This window comes from Crinia signifera, unplaced genomic scaffold (assembly GCF_055691185.1).
Source record: "Crinia signifera unplaced genomic scaffold, ASM5569118v1 HAP2_SCAFFOLD_93, whole genome shotgun sequence".
Lineage (NCBI taxonomy): Eukaryota > Metazoa > Chordata > Amphibia > Anura > Myobatrachidae > Crinia > Crinia signifera.
This window is the reverse complement of record NW_028142849.1, coordinates 17,345-34,303: the sequence shown is the minus strand read 5'-3', so window position 1 is coordinate 34,303 and position 16,959 is coordinate 17,345.

Here is a 16,959-nt window from a genome sequence, read left to right as displayed (position 1 = left end):
TAAGCTATTCGCCGGTTCCGGTTTTCACACCCCAATCAAATGTGAAAGGGTACAGCGGTGTGAAAGGGGTATATGGGGCCTATAAATTATCACTTTTTTTTTTACCAAAGTAGGTGAAAATTATTATTTTCACCTACTTTAGTAGAAAAAAGTATTACTGACATTCAATAAAAAAGCAATGCAGACAATATCACTGCTATCTCTCGCACTGATATAAGCCCTGATTTGGCTCGCTGTCTGCATAAAATAATATAAGGACCTCAATTCATCAAACTTTAAACATAATTTACGGAAGACCATACATATTTGATAAATATACATGTATGCCAGGAAGATATTATCGCGCCTGCTTACCTGTTGTGGGTAGCTGCTCCTGCAATTTGACGTTTGGAATATGCTGTAGTAAAAATGATGTCACAGTAGTCCAGAGACGTAGCTGGGTAAGTAGTTGACATCACAATTCATTCGTGGAGAAGGTCTACCTGAAAAAAATAAGAAGGAGGCGCGATAACATGTTCATGACATACATGCATATTTATTAATAATGTGTCTTACATCGTAACACACATAAATGCAGTACTATACAGTCAACACAAGTCATCCTTATCAGTTCCTGCCCCAGTGATTGCAAATACATGCTACAGCACATATTAGACCCTTAACTGTGGACCCGTTACTCAGTTTTACAAACTGAGCAGGTCCCCGGGTATGTGCTCTGCAGCAGCCAGTCTTGAGGAGCTGTCAGGGACTATCACCCCCCAAAGCACCTCACAGTGCCTGGAACATCTCATGCGCCAGTTTAGGCTTTCACCCGCCTTCAAGCCCATCGCAAAAGCATGACAATCTCATGCGCCAGATCTGGCACCTCTCCAAAGCACCTCAACGCGGCCGGAACATTTCATGCGCCGCTTCCGGCTTTCACCCCCCAAACACCACGCCGCGGGCAGAACATTTATTGCGCCGGTTCCAACTTTCACCCCCAAAAGCACCTCGTCGCAGCCAGAATATCTCATACGTCGGTTCAGGCTTCAACCCCTCCCAAGCACCTTGCCAAGGTGGGAACATTTCATTCACAGGTTCCAGCTTTTACCCTCCATGCACATAGCTGCATATGGACAAGTTATTCGCCTGATCCAGTTTTCACACCCCAATCAAGTGTTATAACATTTCCTGCACCGGTTCACTCCAAAAAGCACCTCGTCGCGGGCCAAAACATCTCATGCGTCGGTTTCCGGCTTTCACACCTTAATCTAATGTGAAAGGGTACAGTGGTGTGAAAGTGGTATATGGGGCCTATAAATGATCACATTTTTTTTACCAAAGTAGGTGGAAATAACAATTTTCACCTACTTTTGTAGAAAATAAGTAACTCACACGCCGCGACCGGAACATTCCTTGCGTCGGTTCCGGCTTTCACTCCCAAAAGCACCTCGTCGCGTGCCAGAACATCTCATGCGTCGGTTCCGGCTTTCACTCCCAAAAGCATACCGTCGCGGCCAGAACATCTCATGCGTCGGTTCCAGCTTTCACTTCCAAAAGCCCCTCGTCACGGCCAGAACATCTCATCCGTCGGTTCCGGCTTCAACCCCCAAGCACCTTGCTAAGTCAGGAACATTTCATCACAGGTTCCAGATTTTACCCTCCAGGCACATAGCTGCGTACAAGTTATTCCCAGATTCCGGTTTTCACACCCCAATTGAATGTGAAAGGGTACAGCGGTGTGAAAGTGGTATATGGGGTCTAAAAATTATCACTTTCTTTTACCAAAGCAGGTGAAAATAAAAAGGTTCACCTACTTTTGTAGAAAATAAGTACCTTGCAGCAGTCGGTACATCTCATGCGTCGGTTCCAGCTTTCAGTTCCAAAAACACCTCGCCGCGGCCAGAACATCTCATCCGTCGGTTCCGGCTTTACCCTCCAAGCACCTTGCCAAGGTGGGAACATTTCATTCACAGGTTCCAGCTTTTACCCTCCAGGCACATAGCCGCGTACATAACAAGCTATTCGCCGGTTCAGGTTTTCACACCCCAATCAAATGTGAAAGGGTACAGCGGTGTGAAAGTGGTATATGGGGCCTATAAATTATCACTTTTTTTTTTTACCAAAGTAGGTGAAAATTATTATTTTCACCTACTTCAGTAGAAAAAAGTATTACTGACATTCAATAAAAAAGCAATGCAGACAATATCACTGCTATCTCCCGCACTGATATCAGCCCTGATTTGGCTCGCTGTCTGCATAAAATAATATAAGGACCTCAATTCATCAAACTTTAAACATAATTTAAGGAAGACCATACATATTTGATAAATATACATGTATGCCAGGAAGATATTATCGCACCTGCTTACCTGTTGTGGGTAGCTGCTCCTGCAATTTGACGTTTGGAATATGCTGTCGTAAAAATGATGTCACAGTAGTCCAGAGACGTAGCTGGGTAAGTAGTTGACATCACAATTCATTCGTGGAGAAGGTCTACCTGAAAAAAATAAGAAGGAGGCGCGATAACATGTTCATGACATACATGCATATTTATTAATAATGTGTCTTACATCGTAACACACATAAATGCAGTACTATACAGACAACACAAGTCATCCTTATCAGTTCCTGCCCCAGTGATTGCAAATACATGCTACAGCACATATTAGACCCTTAACTGTGGACCCGTTACTCAGTTTTACAAACTGAGCAGGTCCCCGGGTATGTGCTCTGCAGCAGCCAGTCTTGAGGAGCTGTCAGGGACTATCACCCCCCAAAGCACCTCACAGTGCCTGGAACATCTCATGCGCCAGTTTAGGCTTTCACCCGCCTTCAAGCCCATCGCAAAAGCATGACAATCTCATGCGCCGGATCTGGCACCTCTCCAAAGCACCTCAACGCGGCCGGAACATTTCATGCGCCGCTTCCGGCTTTCACCCCCCAAACACCACGCCGCGGGCAGAACATTTATTGCGCCGGTTCCAACTTTCACCCCCAAAAGCACCTCGTCGCAGCCAGAATATCTCATACGTCGGTTCAGGCTTCAACCCCTCCCAAGCACCTTGCCAAGGTGGGAACATTTCATTCACAGGTTCCAGCTTTTACCCTCCAGGCACATAGCTGCATATGGACAAGTTATTCGCCTGATCCAGTTTTCACACCCCAATCAAGTGTTATAACATTTCCTGCACCGGTTCCGGCTTTCACTCCCAAAAGCACCTCGTCGCAGGCCAGAACATCTCATGCGTCGGTTTCCGGCTTTCACACCTTAATCTAATGTGAAAGGGTACAGCGGTGTGAAAGTGGTATATGAGGCCTATAAATGATCAATTTTTTTTTACCAAAGTAGGTGGAAATAACAATTTTCACCTACTTTTGTAGAAAATAAGTAACTCACACGCCGCGACCGGAACATTCCTTGCGTCGGTTCTGGCTTTCACTCCCAAAAGCACCTCGTCGTGTGCCAGAACATCTCATGCGTCGGTTCCGGCTTTCACTCCCAAAAGCATACCGTCGCGGCCAGAACATCTCATGCGTCGGTTCCAGCTTTCACTTCCAAAAGCACCTCGTCACGGCCAGAACATCTCATCCGTCGGTTCCGGCTTCAACCCCCAAGCACCTTGCTAAGTCAGGAACATTTCATCACAGGTTCCAGATTTTACTCTCCAGGCACATAGCTGCGTACAAGTTATTCCCAGATTCCGGTTTTCACACCCCAATCGAATGTGAAAGGGTACAGCGGTGTGAAAGTGGTATATGGGGTCTAAAAATGATCACTTTTCTTTTACCAAAGCAGGTGAAAATAACAATTTTCACCTACTTTTGTAGAAAATAAGTACCTTGCAGCAGTCGGTACATCTCATGCGCCGGTTCTGGCTTTCACTGCCCAACCATCACGCCGGAACATTTCTTGTGCCGGTTCCAGGTTTCACACACAAAAGCACCTTGCCAAGGCGGTGACATTTCATTCACAGGTTCCAGCTTTCACCCTCCAGGCACATAGCTGCATATGGACAAGTTATTCGCCGGATTCAGTTTCCTCATCCCAATCAAGTGTGAATAGGGTACAATGGTGTGAAAGTGATGTATGGGGCCTATATATTATCACTTCATTTCTACCAATGTAGGTGAAAATGATAATTTTCACTTACTTTTATAGAAAATAAGTTCCTCACAGTGGCTGGAACATCTCATACTGTTTTTGGCTTTCATCCCCCAACCATTACGCCGTGGCCAGAACATTTTCTGCGTCGGTTCCGGCTTTCACTTCCAGAAGCATCCCGCCGCGGCCAGAACATCTCATCCGTCGGTTCCGGCTTTACCCCCAAGCACCTTGCCAAGGCGGTGACATTTCATTCACAGGTTCCAGCTTTCACCCTCCAGGCACATAGCTGCATACTGTATGGACAAGTTATTCGCCGGATCCAGTTTCCACATCCCAATCAAGTGTTATAGGGTACAATGGTGTGAAAGTGATATATGGGGCCTATATATTATCACTTCATTTCTGCCAATGTAGGTGAAAATGATAATTTTCACTTACTTTTGTAGAAAATAAGAACGTCAAAGCGGCCGGAACATCTCATGCTCCGTTTTGGGCTTTCACCCCTCAACCATTACGCCGTGGCCGGAACATTTTCTGCGTCGGTTCCGGCTTTCACTCCCAAAAGCATCCCGTCGCGTCCAGAACATCTCATCCGTCGGTTCTGGCTTAACCCTCCAAGCAGCTTGCCAAGTCGGGAACATTTCATTCACAGGTTCCAGCTTTTACCCTCCAGGCACATAGCCGTGTACGGAACAAATTATTCCCAGGTTCCGATTTTCACACCCCAATCGAATGTGAAAGGGTACAGCGGTGTGTAAGTAATATATGGGGCCTATAAATAATCACATTTTTTTTACCAAAGAAGGTGGAAATAACAATTTTCACCTACTTTTGTAGAAAATAAGTACCTCACAGCAGCAGGTACATCTCATGCGCCGGTTTCGGCTTTCACCGCCAAACCACCACGCCGCTACTGGAACATTCCTTTCACCGGTTCCAGGTTTCACCCATAAAAGCACCTTGCCAAGACAGTACCATTTCATTCACAGGTTCCAGCTTTCACCCTCCAGGCACATAGCTGCATATGGACAAGTTATTTGCCGGATCCAGTTTTCACATCCCAATCAAGTGTGATAGGGAACAGTGGTGTGAAAGTGGTTTATGGGGACTATATATTATCACTTCATTTCTACCAAAGTAGGTGAAATTTATCATTTTCACTTACTTTTGTAGAAAATAAGTACCACACAGCGGCCGAAACATCTCATGCTCCGTTTTTGGCTTTCACCCCCCAACCATCACGCCGCAGCCGGAACATTTTCTGCGTCGGTTCCAGCTTTCATTCCCAAAAGCATCTCGTCGCAGGCCAGAACATCTTATGCGTCGGTTGCGGCTTTCACTCCCAAAAGCATCCCGTCGCGTCCAGAACATCTCATGCGTCGGTTCTGGCTTTCACTCCCAAAAGCATCCCGTCGCGGCCAGAACACCTCATGCGTTGGTTCCAGCTTTCACTTCCAAAAGCACCTCGTCACGGCCAGAACATCTCATCCGTCGGTTCCGGCTTCAACCCCCAAGCACCTTGCTAAGTCAGGAACATTTCATCACAGGTTCCAGATTTTACCCTCCAGGCACATAGCTGCGTACAAGTTATTCCCAGATTCCGGTTTTCACACCCCAATCGAATGTGAAAGGGTACAGCGGTGTGAAAGTGGTATATGGGGTCTAAAAATTATCATTTTTTTTTACCAAAGCAGGTGAAAATAACAATTTTCACCTACTTTTGTAGAAAATAAGTACCTTGCAGCAGTCGGTACATCTCATGCGCCGGTTCCGGCTTTCACTGCCCAACCATCACGCCGGAACATTTCTTGTGCCAGTTCCAGGTTTCACCCACAAAAGCACCTTGCCAAGGCGGTGACATTTCATTCACAGGTTCCAGCTTTCACCCTCCAGGAACATAGCTGCATATGGACAAGTTATTTGCCGGATCCAGTTTTCACATCCCAATCAAGTGTGATAGGGTACAGTGGTGTGAAAGTGGTTTATGGGGACTATATATTATCACGTCATTTCTACCAAAGTAGGTGAAATTGATCATTTTCACTTACTTTTGTAGAAAATAAGTACGTCACAGCGGCCGAAACATCTCATGCTCCGTTTTTGGCTTTCACCCCCCAACCATCACGCCGCAGCCGGAACATTTTCTGCGTCGGTTCCAGCTTTCATTCCCAAAAGCATCTCGTCGCAGGCCAGAACATCTCATGCGTTGGTTCCGGCTTTCACTCCCAAAAGCACCTCGTCGTGGCCAGAACATCTCATCCGTCGGTTCCGGCTTTACCCCCCAAGCACCTTGCCAAGGTGGGAACATTTCATTCACAGGTTCCAGCTTTTACCCTCCAGGCACATAGCCGCGTACATAACAAGCTATTCGCCGGTTCCGGTTTTTACACCCCAATCAAATGTGAAAGGGTACAGCGGTGTGAAAGTGGTATATGGGGCCTATAAATTACCACTTTTTTTTTTACCAAAGTAGGTGAAACTTATTATTTTCACCTTCTTTAGTAGAAAAAAGTATTACTGACATTCAATAAAAAAGCAATGCAGACAATATCACTGCTATCTTCCGCACTGATATCAGCCCTGATTTGGCTCGCTGTCTGCATAAAATAATATAAGGACCTCAATTTATCAAACTTTAAACATAATTTAAGGAAGACCATACATATTTGATAAATATACATGTATGCCATGAAGATATTATCGCGCCTGCTTACCTGTTGTGGGTAGCTGCTCCCGCAATTTGACGTTTGGAATATGCTGTAGTAAAAATGATGTCACAGTAGTCCAGAGACGTAGCTGGGTAAGTAGTTGACATCACAATTCATTCGTGGAGAAGGTCTACCTGAAAAAAAGAAGAAGGAGGCGCGATAATATGTTCATGACATACATGCATATTTATTAATAATGTGTCTTACATCGTAACACACATAAATGCAGTACTATACAGACAACACAAGTCATCCTTATCAGTTCCTGCCCCAGTGATTGCAAATACATGCTACAGCACATATTAGACCCTTAACTGTGGACCCGTTACTCAGTTTTACAAACTGAGCAGGTCCCCGGGTATGTGCTCTGCAGCAGCCAGTCTTGAGGAGCTGTCAGGGACTATCACCCCCCAAAGCACCTCACAGTGCCTGGAACATCTCATGCGCCAGTTTAGGCTTTCACCCGCCTTCAAGCCCATCGCAAAAGCATGACAATCTCTTGCTCCAGATCTGGCACCTCTCCAAAGCACCTCAACGCGTCCGGAACATTTCATGCGCCGCTTCCGGCTTTCACCCCCAAACACCACGCCGCGGCCAGAACATTTATTGCGCTGGATCCAACTTTCACCCCCAAAAGCACCTCGTCGCAGCCAGAATATCTCATACGTCGGTTCAGGCTTCAACCCCTCCCAAGCACCTTGCCAAGGTGGGAACATTTCATTCACAGGTTCCAGCTTTTACCATCCAGGCACATAGCTGCATATGGACAAGTTATTCGCCAGATCCAGTTTTCACACCCCAATCAAGTGTTATAACATTTCCTGCACCGGTTCCGGCTTTCACTCCCAAAAGCACCTCGTCGCAGGCCAGAACATCTCATGCGTCGGTTTCCGGCTTTCACACCTTAATGTAATGTGAAAGGGTACAGCGGTGTGAAAGTGGTATATGAGGCCTATAAATGATCACATTTTTTTTTACCAAAGTAGGTGGAAATAACAATTTTCACCTACTTTTGTAGAAAATAAGTAACTCACACGCCGCGACCGGAACATTCCTTGCGTCGTTTCCGGCTTTCACTCCCAAAAGCACCTCGTCGCGTGCCAGAACATCTCATGCGTCGGTTCCGGCTTTCACTCCCAAAAGCATACCGTCGCGGCCAGAACATCTCATGCGTCGGTTCCAGCTTTCACTTCCAAAAGCCCCTCGTCACGGCCAGAACATCTCATCCGTCGGTTCCAGCTTCAACCCCCAAGCACCTTGCTAAGTCAGGAACATTTCATCACAGTGTTAGGATCCGCCTCCAGCGGATCTGTGTTATGCGCAGATTTCCATATTCTGTGTGTAGTTTCATGTTCTCCCTGGGTTTATCTCAGCCTGTGTGTGTGTTTACTCGCTAGTGGCATCCAGTGGTCAGCCTGGGCCATTGCAGGTTACTTTCAGTACTGTGTGTTCTGGACTCAGGTGTCTTGATTAGGCTCCTAGCCTGCAGTGCACACCTTTAGGCAATGTGTAATCAGCACCACATTGTGCTCTCTATATAAACCCTCTGGTTGTTCAGTCCCATGCCGGTTATAGCTTTTGTACCTCAGGGTCTCAAGTGTTCCTGGTTCCCAGTCTTCCGTTATTCCTGGTTCCTGTTCCCTGTCATCCTGCATCCTGTCGTTGCTTCCCAGCTGTGTCCTCCATCCAGTCTCCTGTCCTCCCGGTGTCCGTGTGTCGTCCTTTATCCGTCTCCCGGTCCCTGCAGCTCCTGTTGGTCTTTGTGGGATTCCTTCTCCAGCGTGGCGCTTCCTTCGGCTGGTTCCCTGCCTTGTCCGCAGCATCTCAGCTCCAGCTAAATTGATATCCCTCGGTTTCAGATAAGTTGGGAGATTCCCCCTCTTTGTCTCCTTACTAATCATTTGCTTATTGTGTCAGCGTATAGTGTATTGTTACACCTGTCAGCAGTACTCATTGTGTCAGCGTATCGTGTATTGTTACACCTGTCAGCAGTTCTTAGTGTGTCAGCATATCGTGTATTGTTACACCCGTCAGCAGTTCTTAGTGTGTCAGCATACTGTGTATGGTTACACCTGTTAAGCATTAGCACAGCGGGTTCCTGTTTAGAGTGCTATCCACTGGCACCCCTCTCCGCAGGGCAGGGTGGTCCTCGCCTCTTTGTTTGTTAGATAGGTTTCCCCTTGTTCATCACTGGCCTTGGCGTGTGTGTTGTCCTTAACATAAGACCAGGTGGCATCGAGGTGGGAGCCTGACTAACGGGCTCCCACGAACGCGGCTATTATTGGTGAAGCCTAGCACCCCGCACACACACGTCAACTCCATCTGAGTACAACGGAGTCAGGTTGGCGAGGCTGCCCTGGTCCTGTCATTATCTCCTTCCAGCCAGTGTCACGTGGTGTCTCGCCAGACAGCGTGGCACAGGAGATCCTAACATTATAACCGGCCATACAGATAACCCTGGAGCTGAGTTCTGCCCTCTCAGTCCTGCAGTTTTTTTTTACCTTGTCACAGTCTTGTCTTGTCATAGTATTTTTTGCTTTGTCTCTGTTATTGTGTCATAGTCTTTTTGCACAGTAACCTTGCACGGCCATATCATGCAGGCCATGCAAGAGTCATTAGCGGCCCTAAATCTGGCGTTCAATACCTTTAAACCTGGGCAGTTAGAGGTTTTGCAGCAGTCCTTACTGCAGTTGCAAAAACTCCTAACAGAAATTTTTCTGATCCTCCCAGAGGTCACTGGGGTTTATTCAGCCCCTAATGGGACCCTGCCTAAAGAGGTATTAGGCAGCAAGTCCTCAGACCCAGAGGTTCAGGTAATGCATAGAAGTGTTCTACGGCCGAAGCTCCCATCGGAGGAGCGTCAGCGGCGTAGAGACTTTAATCTATGCTTATACTGTGGAGATTCAGGCCACTTTGTGCAAACTTGTGTTTTGCGCAACTCCAGTGGTGGCAACAGGGTGTTTCCTCTGGCCAAGTCGGGGCAGGTTGTCAGATCTATGCCTGTCTACACTGTGGCAGAGGAGCGCTCTACTGAGTCTCCCTGCAAAAGCGCTCTGATTAATACGGTTGGTCCAAGTGCTGGGAGTCCCCATTTTGGGTTTAATAATCAGCAGAGGAGGTGCTCCCCGCATGATGGGATTTCTGTTCATATTAAGTCAGAGTTGCAAACCCTTAAGGGGAAAACCCAGGTGATTGACTCAGATGCCGGGGGCCCGCCGAGCCAGTCCGATGCCGGGGGCCCGCCGAGTCGGTCCGATGCCGGGGGCCCGCCAAGCCGGTCCGATGCCGGGGGCCCGCCGAGTCGGTCCGATGCCGGGGGCCCGCCGAGTCGGTCCGATGCCGGGGGCCCGCCGAGTCGGTCTGATGCCGGGGGCCCGCCGAGTCGGTCCGATGCCGGGGGCCCGCCGAGTCGGTCCGATGCCGGGGGCCCGCCGAGTCGGCCCGATGCCGGGGGCCCGCCGAGCCGGTCCGATGCCGGGGGCCCGCTGAGTCATCCCGATGCCGGGGGCCCGCTGAGTCATCCCGATGCCGGGGGCCCACCGAGCCGGTCTGATGCCGGGGGCCCGCCGAGCCGGTCAGACGCCGGGGGCCCGCCGAGCCGGTCAGACGCCGGGGGCCCGCCGAGCCGGTCAGACGCCGGGGGCCCGCCGAGCCGGTCAGACGCCGGGGGCCCGGAGGCCGCAGCCCCGAGTGGGGGCCCGGAGGCCGCAGCCCCGAGTGGGGGCCCGGAGGCCGCAGCCCCGAGTGGGGTTCCGAAGTGCGCAGCCCCGAGTGGGGTTCCGAAGTGCGCAGCCCCGAGTGGGGTTCCGAAGTGCGCAGCCCCGAGTGGGGTTCCGAAGTGCGCAGCCCCGAGTGGGGTTCCGAAGTGCGCAGCCCCGAGTGGGGTTCCGAAGTGCGCAGCCCCGAGTGGGGTTCAAGTTGGTGTTGCCCCAGAGGGGGTTCAAGTTGGTGTTGCCCCAAAGGGGGGTTCAAGTTGGTGTTGCCCCAGAAGGGGTTCAAGTTGGTGTTGCCCCAGAAGGGGTTCAAGTTGGTGTCGCCCCAGAGGGGGTTCAAGCCGGTGTTGCCCCAGAGGGGGTTCAAGCCGGTGTCGCCCCAGAGGGGGTTCAAGCCGGTGTCGCCCCAGAGGGGGTTCAAGCCGGTGTCGCCCCAGAGGGGGTTCAAGCCGGTATCGCCCCAGATGGGGACTCTGTCCATCTAGTCCCTAAGAGGGATTCTGATTGTCCTGTCTCTGAGCAGAGTTCCAGCCATGTCGGTAACATGGAGGGACCATCTGTTGGTCTTTTTGTTGCTGCCCAGCCAGAGTTTCACTATAGTGCTGCCCACTTAGAAGTACGTCACAGTGGTGATCAGCCAGAGACTCATCATAGTGCTGCCCAACCAGAAAGACCATCAGACTTGGAAGAGGTCATAACCTCTAAGGGGGTCCCTAAAGTCTCAGCCTCAAGGGCCATAATTCCAGCTATACAGTCCAGTCAGTTAGCTGATAATGAAGTTACTGTTGATGCTTTGAACGATATCTCTACATCTATAGTTTTTGATGGGGACCTAACCCAATTTGTTGCGCTCACTAACCATTTTGTCACTATTTTGGAGTCCAGACCATTTTAGGTATCACTTCAGATAATGTGGTGCTCTATTTAATTTACTGCTTCAGAGGTGAACCTTTCGAATGGGCATGCAAATTTTTTCAATCTGAGGATCCCATTCTTAAGAATCTCCCAGCATTCAGTGATGCTGTGGTGAAAAAATTTGGTCCCAATAAAAGGGGTTCAGATGCCTCTGGGCCGACCATCTTGTCTGCAGAGACTCCATCATGTTTAAGAGAGTCAATACAAAGGGCTCAGCCCATAGCTATTACCGCTGGATGTGCTCAACTATCTTCTCCCTGCAGGAACGCTCCTAAGGTTTCATTTCCTATGGGAATGGAACCAATCTATGGTCTTTTCTCAGATTCTGAAACTGAGGAGATTCCGAATGTGCCTAGGCATTCAGGTGGGAAAGGGAAGAATCATCTGGTTGCTCGACCTATATTTTTTGAAGATTATTTTGAACCAGAGATCTCTTCCTTTCCTAGTGTCTCCAAGCAGGCACAGGGGAAAAAGAAGAGGTATAAAAAGAGGCGCTGACAGTTGCCTTGACCCTGCTTGTTTTTTGTCTAGTCTTGTTGTGTCCGAAGGCCACCTTTGAGAGGGGGGCACTGTTACAAGCTGCAGTCACAGCTTGTTCCTGCTTGTTGGTTGATATCCCCATTCCAGGGTTTGGTATTCTCCATGTAGTGGAGAACCTGGTATTGGGGTCCCTTGACCCCTCTTCAAGGGGGGGGTACTGTTAGGATCCGCCTCCAGCGGATCTGTGTTATGCGCAGATTTCCATATTCTGTGTGTAGTTTCATGTTCTCCCTGGGTTTATCTCAGCCTGTGTGTGTGTTTACTCGCTAGTGGCATCCAGTGGTCAGCCTGGGCCATTGCAGGTTACTTTCAGTACTGTGTGTTCTGGACTCAGGTGTCTTGATTAGGCTCCTAGCCTGCAGTGCACACCTTTAGGCAATGTGTAATCAGCACCACATTGTGCTCTCTATATAAACCCTCTGGTTGTTCAGTCCCATGCCGGTTATAGCTTTTGTACCTCAGGGTCTCAAGTGTTCCTGGTTCCCAGTCTTCCGTTATTCCTGGTTCCTGTTCCCTGTCATCCTGCAGTTGATTCCCAGCTGTGTCCTCCATCCAGTCTCCTGTCCTCCCGGTGTCCGTGTGTCGTCCTTTATCCGTCTCCCGGTCCCTGCAGCTCCTGTTGGTCTTTGTGGGATTCCTTCTCCAGCGTGGCGCTTCCTTCGGCTGGTTCCCTGCCTTGTCCGCAGCATCTCAGCTCCAGCTAAATTGATATCCCTCGGTTTCAGATAAGTTGGGAGATTCCCCCTCTTTGTCTCCTTACTAATCATTTGCTTATTGTGTCAGCGTATAGTGTATTGTTACACCTGTCAGCAGTACTCATTGTGTCAGCGTATCGTGTATTGTTACACCTGTCAGCAGTTCTTAGTGTGTCAGCATATCGTGTATTGTTACACCCGTCAGCAGTTCTTAGTGTGTCAGCATACTGTGTATGGTTACACCTGTTAAGCATTAGCACAGCGGGTTCCTGTTTAGAGTGCTATCCACTGGCACCCCTCTCCGCAGGGCAGGGTGGTCCTCGCCTCTTTGTTTGTTAGATAGGTTTCCCCTTGTTCATCACTGGCCTTGGCGTGTGTGTTGTCCTTAACATAAGACCAGGTGGCATCGAGGTGGGAGCCTGACTAACGGGCTCCCACGAATGCGGCTATTATTGGTGAAGCCTAGCACCCCGCACACACACGTCAACTCCATCTGAGTACAACGGAGTCAGGTTGGCGAGGCTGCCCTGGTCCTGTCACTATCTCCTTCCAGCCAGTGTCACGTGGTGTCTCGCCAGACAGCGTGGCACAGGAGATCCTAACACACAGGTTCCAGATTTTACCCTCCAGGCACATAGCTGCGTACAAGTTATTCCCAGATTCCGGTTTTCACACCCCAATCGAATGTGAAAGGGTACAGCGGTGTGAAAGTGGTATATGGGGTCTAAAAATTATCACTTTTCTTTTACCAAAGCAGGTGAAAATAACAATTTTCACCTACTTTTGTAGAAAATAAGTACCTTGCAGCAGTCGGTACATCTCATGCGCCGGTTCTGGCTTTCACTGCCCAACCATCACGCCGGAACATTTCTTGTGCCGGTTCCAGGTTTCACCCACAAAAGCACCTTGCCAAGGCGGTGACATTTCATTCACAGGTTCCAGCTTTCACCCTCCAGGCACATAGCTGCATATGGACAAGTTATTCGCCGGATCCAGTTTCCACATCCCAATCAAGTGTGATAGGGTACAATGGTGTGAAAGTGATGTATGGGGCCTATATATTATCACTTCATTTCTACCAATGTAGGTGAAAATGATAATTTTCACTTACATTTATAGAAAATAAGTACCTCACAGTGGCTGGAACATCTCATACTGTTTTTGGCTTTCATCCCCCAACCATTACGCCGTGGCCAGAACATTTTCTGCGTTGGTTCCGGCTTTCACTCCCAGAAGCATCCCGTCGCGTCCAGAACATCTCATGCGTCGGTTCCAGCTTTCAGTTCCAAAAACACCTCGCCGTGGCCAGAACATCTCATCCGTCGGTTCCGGCTTTACCCCCAAGCACCATGCCAAGGCGGTGACATTTCATTCACAGGTTCCAGCTTTCACCCTCCAGGCACATAGCTGCATACTGTATGGACAAGTTATTTGCCGGATCCAGTTTCCACATCCCAATCAAGTGTGATAGGGTACAATGGTGTTAAAGTGATATATGGGGCCTATATATTATCACTTCATTTCTGCCAATGTAGGTGAAAATGATAATTTTCACTTACTTTTGTAGAAAATAAGAACGTCACAGCGGCCGGAACATCTCATGCTCCGTTTTTGGCTTTCACCCCTCAACCATTACGCCGTGGCCGGAACATTTTCTGCGTCGGTTCCGGCTTTCACTCCCAAAAGCATCCCGTCGCGTCTAGAACATCTCATGCGTCGGTTCTGGCTTTCACTCCTAAAAGCACCTCGTCGTGTCCAGAACATCTCATCCGTCGGTTCTGGCTTAACCCCCCAAGCACCTTGCCAAGGTGGTGACATTTCATTCACAGGTTCCAGCTTTCACCCTCCAGGCACATAGCTGCATATGGACAAGTTATTCGCCTGATCCAGTTTCCACATCCCAATCAAGTGTGATAGGGTACAATGGTGTGAAAGTGATGTATGGTGCCTATATATTATCACTTCATTTCTACCAATGTAGGTGAAAATGACAATTTTCACCTACTTTTGTAGAAAATAAGTACCTCACAGCAGCCGGTACATCTCATGCGCCGGTTTCGGCTTTCACCGCCAAACCACCACGCCGCTACTGGAACATTCCTTTCACCGGTTCCAGGTTTCACCCACAAAAGCACCTTGCCAAGGCAGTACCATTTCATTCACAGGTTCCAGCTTTCACCCTCCAGGCACATAGCTGCATATGGACAAGTTATTTGCCGGATCCAGTTTTCACATCCCAATCAAGTGTGATAGGGTACAGTGGTGTGAAAGTGGTTTATGGGGACTATATATTATCACTTAATTTCTACAAAAGTAGGTGAAATTTATCATTTTCACTTACTTTTGTAGAAAATCAGTACCACACAGCGGCCGAAACATCTCATGCTCCGTTTTTGGCTTTCACCCCCCAACCATCACGCCGCAGCCGGAACATTTTCTGCGTCGGTTCCAGCTTTCATTCCCAAAAGCATCTCGTCGCAGGCCAGAACATCTTATGCGTCGGTTCCGGCTTTCACTCCCAAAAGCATCCCGTCGCAGGCCAGAACATCTCATGCGTCGGTTTCCGGCTTTCACACCTTCATCTAATGTGAAAGGGTACAGCGGTGTGAAAGTGGTATATGAGGCCTATAAATGATCACATTTTTTTTACCAAAGTAGGTGGAAATAACAATTTTCACCTACTTTTGTAGAAAAAAAGTAACTCACACGCCGCGACAGGAACATTCCTTGCGTCGGTTCCGGCTTTCACTCCCAAAAGCACCTCGTCGCATGCCAGAACATCTCATGCGTCGGTTCCAGCTTTCACTTCCAAAAGCACCTCGTCACGGCCAGAACATCTCATCCGTCGGTTCCGGCTTCAACCCCCAAGCACCTTGCTAAGTCAGGAACATTTCATCACAGGTTCCAGATTTTACCCTCCAGGCACATAGCTGCGTACAAGTTATTCCCAGATTCCGGTTTTCACACCCTAATCGAATGTGAAAGGGTACAGCGGTGTGAAAGTGGTATATGGGGTCTAAAAATTATCACTTTTTTTTACCAAAGGAGGTGAAAATAACAATTTTCACCTACTTTTGTAGAAAATAAGTACCTTGCAGCAGTCGGTACATCTCATGCGCCGGTTCCGGCTTTCACTGCCCAACCATCACGCCGGAACATTTCTTGTGCCGGTTCCAGGTTTCACCCACAAAAGCACCTTGCCAAGGCGGTGACATTTCATTCACAGGTTCCAGCTTTCACCCTCCAGGCACATAGCTGCATATGGACAAGTTATTCGCCGGATCCAGTTTCCACATCCCAGTCAAGTGTGATAGGGTACAATGGTGTGAAAGTGATGTATGGGGCCTATATATTATCACTTCATTTCTACCAATGTAGGTGAAAATGATAATTTTCACTTACTTTTATAGAAAATAAGTACCTCACAGTGGCTGGAACATCTCATACTGTTTTTGGCTTTCATCCCCCAACCATTACGCCGTGACCAGAACATTTTCTGCGTCGGTTCCGGCTTTCACTCCCAGAAGCATCCCGTCGCGTCCAGAACATCTCATGCGTCGGTTCCAGCTTTCAGTTTCAAAAACACCTCGCCGTGGCCAGAACATCTCATCCGTCAGTTCCGGCTTTACCCCCAAGCACCTTGCCAAGGCGGTGACATTTCATTCACAGGTTCCAGCTTTCATCCTCCAGGCACATAGCTGCATACTGTATGGACAAGTTATTCGCCGGATCCAGTTTCCACATCCCAATCAAGTGTGATAGGGTACAATGGTGTGAAAGTGATATATGGGGCCTATATATTATCACTTCATTTCTGCCAATGTAGGTGAAAATGATAATTTTCACTTACTTTTGTAGAAAATAAGAACGTCACAGCGGCCGGAACATCTCATGCTCCGTTTTTGGCTTTCACCCCTCAACCATTACGCCGTGGCCGGAACATTTTCTGCGTCGGTTCCGGCTTTCACTCCCAAAAGCGTCACATCCACAATCACATCCCATCCACAATCACATCACATCCACAATCACATCCATCACATCACATCACATCCACAATCACATCACATGCACAATCACATCCCATCCACAATAACATCCACAATCACATCCCATCACATCCACAATCACATCACATCCACAATCACATCCACAATCACATCACATCCCATCACATCCACAATCACATCCCATCCACAATCACATCCCATCACATCCACAATCACATCCCATCCACAATCACATCCCATCACATCCACAATCACATCCCATAACGTCCACAATCCCATCACATCCACAATCAC